Raw genomic sequence first — 7,055 nt, forward strand, 5'->3', positions numbered from 1 at the left:
CAGCGGTGAAAACGCGGAGACGCGGCCGGATAAACCTTCAGTTAACCGCGGGTGAAAGGACCGACCCAGAACTCTACGCTGTTTAGACCTGGTTTAGACCTGGGTCACTTCTGGTTTAGACCTGGTTTTAGACCTGGTTCACTTCTGGTTTAGACCTGGTCGATTATTAATACATTACTTTTTTATAAAATATTACAATTAATGCGACATTACTGCGTTACAGCAAAAATCAACGCATTACTGTAATACATTACTTTTATAATACATTACTCCCAACACTGGTTATTTATATGTTGTTTCCTCATCACAAACAGACCTGGAGTTGGGTTTTGGTTTCGTTCACACTTTTTTAAGAGTTCATTTCACACAGTTAAGCCGCATTCTCTATTTTAAATAACCGCGGTAAAGAAAATAAGCCTGAAGCTGCCCGTTTTAGAGAAGCGCAGTCCCCCATCTCCTGCCTTAAATAAATTGGGATTGAGCAGGTGAAGCTCCCGAGAAGAAGAGGAGAAAGTAAAAGGCTGCTCCTGCAAAGAGAAAGTTTTTATATTTAGTCCTTAAAACCGTTGGCCCCGAGTTTCCTGAATCAAGAATATGAAATTAAACACTTCTTATTATAATGTTATGTTTATTTATAATGTAATTTACTTGCCCGATGACCTGACGAAGATTCACTCACCCAAACGTTGTCATTTATTAAAAGCAGTTTGGGAATGCAGTATTTTTTGGACCATAAGTCGCACTTTTATTTCATGGTTTGTGTGTTTCCTGCAACTTATTCCCCAGTGTGATTTATATATTAAAATGTTTGAGTGAAGTGTGGAGAGGTTCTAGTCTTGTGTGTGAGTATCTGCTGCTCCTGTTCCTCCTGTACCACTGTCACTTGGCTCTACTGCGCATGTCTCCTGCAGAAAGAGCCTCTGTTCTGTCTGTATCGTGTCAGTCGATCGCACCTTTACTAAAAATCTAAAATTTAAACAACTTATAAAGACGACTGAGAAGACTGAACACAAATGCCCCAAAAAGAAAATCAGATTTGCAGATTACAAACTGCAAGTCGTGAAATCTGCAGCTGAAAACGAAAATCGAGCAGCAGAAAGAAAGTTTGGAGTGAGAGAGAAACTTGTGACACCGGGAGGATGCACCGTGAAACTTTCCTGAAGTTCACTGGATTAATGGACAAAGCCTGGACTTCAGTGACACCAAAACCATCCTGTCGGGATTCAGAAAGGCCCGAATAATTCTAACTGGACAGTGTTGGGAGTAACGCATTATAAAAGTAACGAATTACTGTAATGTGTTGTTTTTTCCTGTAAACGCAGTCATGTTCGGCATTACAGGGGAAAAAAATGTATTTTTACTCGATACAAATGTGAGTAAAGTGCCGTCACAATGCATTTTTAACCTGGACTGAATGGTGGATTTTTTGTTTTTCTTCATACAAATTCACGGCGATATCAGCAGCGGTGAAACGCCGGAGATGCGTCCGCGTAGACCCAGGTGACCGTGGGCGAAAGGACAGACGCAGAAACTCCACGCTGCACGAGGCGAAGAGCAGCTGACGCCAGATCGTGCTTTGCGGAAACCGTGTCTGCAAAACGCTTCCAAGTTCTAGTCCAAATTAGTCCTGGTTTAGTCCTGGTTTAGTCCTGGTTTAGACCTGGTTTAGATCTAGTTTGGATCTAGTTTTATCCTGGCTTAGTCCTGGTTTAGATCTAGTTTAGACTGTTTGGTTAGATCTAGTTTAGATCTGGTTTTAGTCCTTGTTTAGACCTGGTTTTAGTTCTGGTTTAGTCCTGGTTTAGACCTGGTTTTAGTTGGTTTAGTCCTGTTTAGACCTGGTTTAGATCTAGTTTTAGACCTGGTTTAGTCCTGATTTAGATCTAGTTTAGACCTGGTTTTAGACAGGTTTAGATCTAGTTAGACCTGTTTTAGACCTGGTTTAGTCTACTTTAGACCTGTTTTAGACCAGGTTTAGATCTAGTTTAGACCTGGTTTTAGACCAGTTTAGATCTAGTTTAGACCTGTTTTAGACCAGGTTTAGATCTATTAGACCTGGTTTAGACCTGTTTAGATCTATTTAGACCTGGTTTAGTTTCCAGCAATGAGTGGAATTACCGGAAAAAAAAAACAAAATAAAAACAAAACATAAAAATAATATCAAGACAGGAAAAATCCCGCTGTGTAATCCATTTATTTCAACAAAGTAACTGTAATCCAATTACCACTCACAGAAACAGTAACTGTAACTGAGTACAGTTACTTATAATCTGTACTCTGATTACGTAACTCTGGTACATGTAATCTGTTACTCCCAACACTGTTCATTACAGAAATAACAGTGGAATAGTTTTGGTCACTGAAGACATTTTTCCAACTTTTCTTTTCAGTTTTACTTTGACGCGTTTTGGAACTTTTGAGCCATCGAACGCATTTACTTTGGTACGTCACATTTTCCAATATTTATGAAAAGCAAGTCAAATAAATTCAGCGGGGGATTTACGAGCTAACAAGTGAAATGATTAGAATGAGCCGCGTGAAGGTGCAGTGATTGTAAAATTACGGATAGGCCCTAGATCCAGCGACGACGTCTGTATTAGCATAAACCTCCGGCTAATTTACGAGAATCTGCAGCTTCTCCGTTCAAAAATGAAACTCTCCGGCACCTTGTTACAATCCTGTCTTTATTTTTCCCCTCTTTTTTTTTTTTTTTTTTACCTTCAAATATTTCTGGTGTTTGGTTCCTGAAATAACTTCCACCTCACACAAACTTTTCTTGATGAAAAAGCGCCACCAAAATCGGTTTTAATCAACTCACAGCGACTCGGGACAATCCGCGGTAATGACGCCGCGAGTCGAGCTAAAAAATAAAAAAATGAAAGAAAGTTTGGCTTTAGTTTTTTTTCTCGAAATTTCAGTCTAAAAAATTCAAACTTCACTAATAACCGGAGTCGTTAAATCTTTGCTCAGATACACGCAGGTTCCTCAGGCAGGACTGGAGCGTCCAGAGCTGATGTTAAAACTCAGGTCACTTCTCACTTTGTTAAATGTTTTTAATTGTCCTGGGAAAAGTTTTCATTTCTAACTCTAAGATAAAAATCTGTTCTCACTAAACACCAAAATCTGTGTATCATTCGTTCATTTGTTTTTCAAAATAAAACTGAAAATAAGAAAACGAGGAAAAAAAAAAAAAAGATAATAATATTTGTCTCCAAAACCGAAATTAAAAAACAGAAAATGATATATATATATTTTATTTTCAGTTTTCGCTGCATACGGACTGAACCAGGACTAAACCAGGACTAAACCGTTTTCTGTCCTGATCTGATCCCGGTCTCAGTCCTGGCCCTGTTTCTGGTCTCAGTCCTGGTCTCAGTCTCGGTCTCAGTCCTGGTCTTATTCCTGGTCTTGTTCCTGGTCTCAGTCCCGGTCTTAGTCCTGGTCCTGTTTCTGGTCTCAGTCCTGGTCTGGTCCCGGTCTCAGTCCTGGTCTCAGTCTCGGTCTCAGTCCTGGTCTTATTCCTGGTCTTGTTCCTGGTCTCAGCCCCAGTCTCAGTCCTGGTCCTGTTCCCGGTCTCAGTCCTGGTCTCAGTCTCGGTCTCAGTCCTGGTCTTATTCCTGGTCTTGTTCCTGGTCTCAGTCCCGGTCTTAGTCCTGGTCCTGTTTCCGGTCTCAGTCCTGGTCCTGTTCCTGGTCTTAGTCCCAGTCTCAGTCCTGGTCTCAGTCCTGGTCTAGTCCTGGTCTGTCCGGTCAGTCCTGGTCTCAGTCCTGGTCTCAGTCCTGGTTCTGTTCCTGGATTCAGTCCTGGACTCAGTCCTGGTCTGGTCCTGGTCCTGTTCACGGTCTCAGTCCTGGTCCTGTTTCCGATCTCAGTCCTGGTCTCAGTCCTGGTTCTGTTCCTGGACTCAGTCCTGGTCTCAGTCCCGGTCTCAGTCCTGGTTCTGTTCCTGGATTCAGTCCTGGACTCAGTCCTGGTCTGGTCCTGGTCCTGTTCACGGTCTCAGTCCTGGTCCTGTTTCCGATCTCAGTCCTGGTCTCAGTCCTGGTCCTGTTCCCGGTCTCAGTCCTGGTCTCAGTCCCGGTCTCGGTCCTGGTCCTGGTCCTGGTCCTGTTCCTGGTCTCAGTCCCGGTCTCGGTCCTGGTCCTGTTCCTGGTCTCAGTCCTGGTCTCAGTCCCGGTCTCGGTCCTGGTCCTGTTCCTGGACTCAGTCCTGGTCTGGTCCTGGTCTAAGTCCTGGTCTCTGTCTCGGTCAGGTTCCGGTCTGGTCCCAGATCTGGTTCAGTGCTGAAAAAAAAAAAAAAAAAAAAAAAAGTTTGTCTAGTTTTCCAAATTTTCAGTCCAGAAATGACCAACTTCCCAAATAACTGACATCATTAAATCTTTGTTCAAATGTTTGTTTGTTAATTTGTTTGTTTGTTTGTTTATTTGTTTATTTGTTTGTTTGTTTGTTTTTTGGGCAGGTTTTGAGCTAACGTCCAGCAGCTAATGCTACGTTATGCTCATTAACGTTCTACATTAAAATTTACTTTACTTCCGCCTGTTTTTCTCCATAAAAATGTTATTGCTTTGCCCGGAATGTTTCACAGTGTGGCATTAAACCTTTCTATCTTCATGGAGACCAAACCAGACCAAGTTACAAGTTACCAGACCTGGTTTAATCGTAGTTTAGACCTGGCTTTGGTCCGGATTTTAGTTTTGGATTAGTGCTGATTTTACTTCTGGTTTAGATCTGATTTTAGTCCTGGTCCAGACCTGGTTTAGACCTGGTTTTAGTTCTAGTTTAGTCCTGCTTTAAGTCCTGGTTTAGTCCTGCTTTAGTCCTGGTTTAGTCCTGGCTTTGATCCGGATTTTAGTCTTAGATTGGTGCTGTTTTTACTTCTGGTTTAGTCCTGGTTTAGTCCTGATTTAGGCCTGGTTTAAACCCGGTTTAGTCTTGGTTTAGTCTTTGTTTAGACCTGGTTTAGTCTTGATTTTAGTCCTGGTTTAGACCTGGTTTAGTCCTGATTTTAGTCCTGGTTTAGACCTGGTTTAGTCTTGATTTTAGTCCTGGTTTAGGCCTGGTTTAAATTTGGTTTAGACGTGGTTTTAGTCCTGGTTTAGACCTGATTTAGTTCTGGTTTTAGTCTTGGATTAATGCTGTTTTTACTTCTGGTTTAGACTTGGTTTAGTCCTGATTTTAGTCCTGGTTTAGACCTGGTTTAGGCTTGATTTTAGTCCTGGTTTAGACCTGGTTTAAATTTGGTTTAGACGTGGTTTTAGCCCTGGTTTAGACCTGGTTTAGTCTTGATTTTAGTCCTGGTTTAGACCTGGTTTAAATTTGGTTTAGTCCTGATTTTAGTCCTGGTTTAGACCTGGTTTAGTCCTTGATTTTAGTCCTGGTTTAGACCTGGTTTAAATTTGGTTTAGACGTGGTTTTAGTCCTGGTTTAGACCTGATTTAGTTCTGGATTAGTCCTGCTTTAGATCTAGTTTTAGTCCTGGTTTAGACCTGGTTTAAGTGCTGGTTTAGTCCTGGTTTAGACCGGCTTTTAGTCCTGGTTTTAGTCTTGGATTAGTGCTGTTTTTACTTCTGGTTTAGACTTGGTTTAGTCCTGGTTTAGACCTGGTTTGGTCCTGGTTTGGTCCTAGTTTAGACCTGGTTTAATTGTAGTTTAGTCCTGGCTTTGGTCCGGATTTTAGTCTTGGATTAGTGCTGTTTTTACTTCTGGTTTAGTCCTGGTTAAGACCTGGTTTAGTCTTGGTTTAGTCTTTGTTTAGACCAAGTATAGTCCTGATTTAGTCCTGGTTTAAACCTGGTTTAGTCCTGGTTTTAGTCTTGGATTAATGCTGTTTTTACTTCTGGTTTAGACTTGGTTTAGTCCTGGTCAAGTCCTGGTTTAGACCTGTTTTTAGTTCTAGTCTGGTCCTGGTTTTAGTCTTGGTTTAGTCCTGATTTAGTCCTGGTTTAGACCTGGTGTTGGTCCTGATTTTAGTTTTGGATTAGTGCTGATTTTACTTCTGGTTTAGATCTGATTTTAGTCCTGGTCCAGACCTGGTTTAGACCTGGTTTTAGTTCTAGTTTAGTCCTGCTTTAAGTCCTGGTTTAGTCCTGCTTTAGTCCTGGTTTAGTCCTGGCTTTGATCCGGATTTTAGTCTTAGATTAGTGCTGTTTTTACTTCTGGTTTAGTCCTGGTTTAGTCCTGATTTAAACCTGGTTTAGTCTTGGTTTAGTCTTTGTTTAGACCTGGTTTAGTCTTGATTTTAGTCCTGGTTTAGACATGGTTTAGTTCTGGTTTAATTCCTGGTTTAGACCTGGTTTTAGTCCTGATTTGAGTTGTAGTTTAGACTCACACAAACCCGGCAACAACCCGCTGTAATGATGCTGCGAGTCGAGCTAAAAAAATAAAAAAAATGAAAAAAAGTTTTGTCTGTAGTTTTCCAAATTTTCGGTCTACAGTTTCCGACTTCCCTAATAACGAACATGGTTAAATCTTTGTTCAAATGCAGGGTTTTTCTCACGACGCCTTTGAGCCAACGTCCAGTAGATAAATGTTTACACACGACCACTACGACTCTGACGCCAAACTGTCAGAGAGGTTTAAGTCCTGGTTTAAGTCCTGGTTTAAGTCCTGGTTTAGACCTGGTTTAGAACTGATTTAATCCTGGTTTAGATCTGGCTTTGGTCCGGATTTGAGTCTTGGATTAGTGCTGTTTTTACTTCTGGTTAAGTCCTGGTTTAGACCTGGTTTAGACCTAGTTTTGGTCTTGGTTTAGTCCTGATTTAAACCTGGTTTAGTCTTGGTTTAGTCTTTGTTTAGATCGGGTTTAGTCCTGGTTTAGACCTGGTTTAAATTTGGTTAAGTCCTGATTTTAGTCCTGGTTTAGACCTGGTTTAGTCTTGATTTTAGTCCTGGTTTAGGCCTGGTTTAAATTTGGTTTAGACGTGGTTTTAGTCCTGGTTTAGACCTGATTTAGTTCTGGTTTTAGTCTTGGATTAGTGCTGTTTTTACTTTGGTTTAGACTTGGTTTAGTCCTGATTTTAGTCCTGGTTTAGACCTGGTTTAGTCCTGATTTTTAG

This window comes from Boleophthalmus pectinirostris, unplaced genomic scaffold, assembly GCF_026225935.1.
Source record: "Boleophthalmus pectinirostris isolate CB_2022bp ecotype Guang Dong unplaced genomic scaffold, ASM2622593v1 HiC_scaffold_3, whole genome shotgun sequence".
NCBI classification, from domain to species: Eukaryota; Metazoa; Chordata; class Actinopteri; order Gobiiformes; family Gobiidae; genus Boleophthalmus; species Boleophthalmus pectinirostris.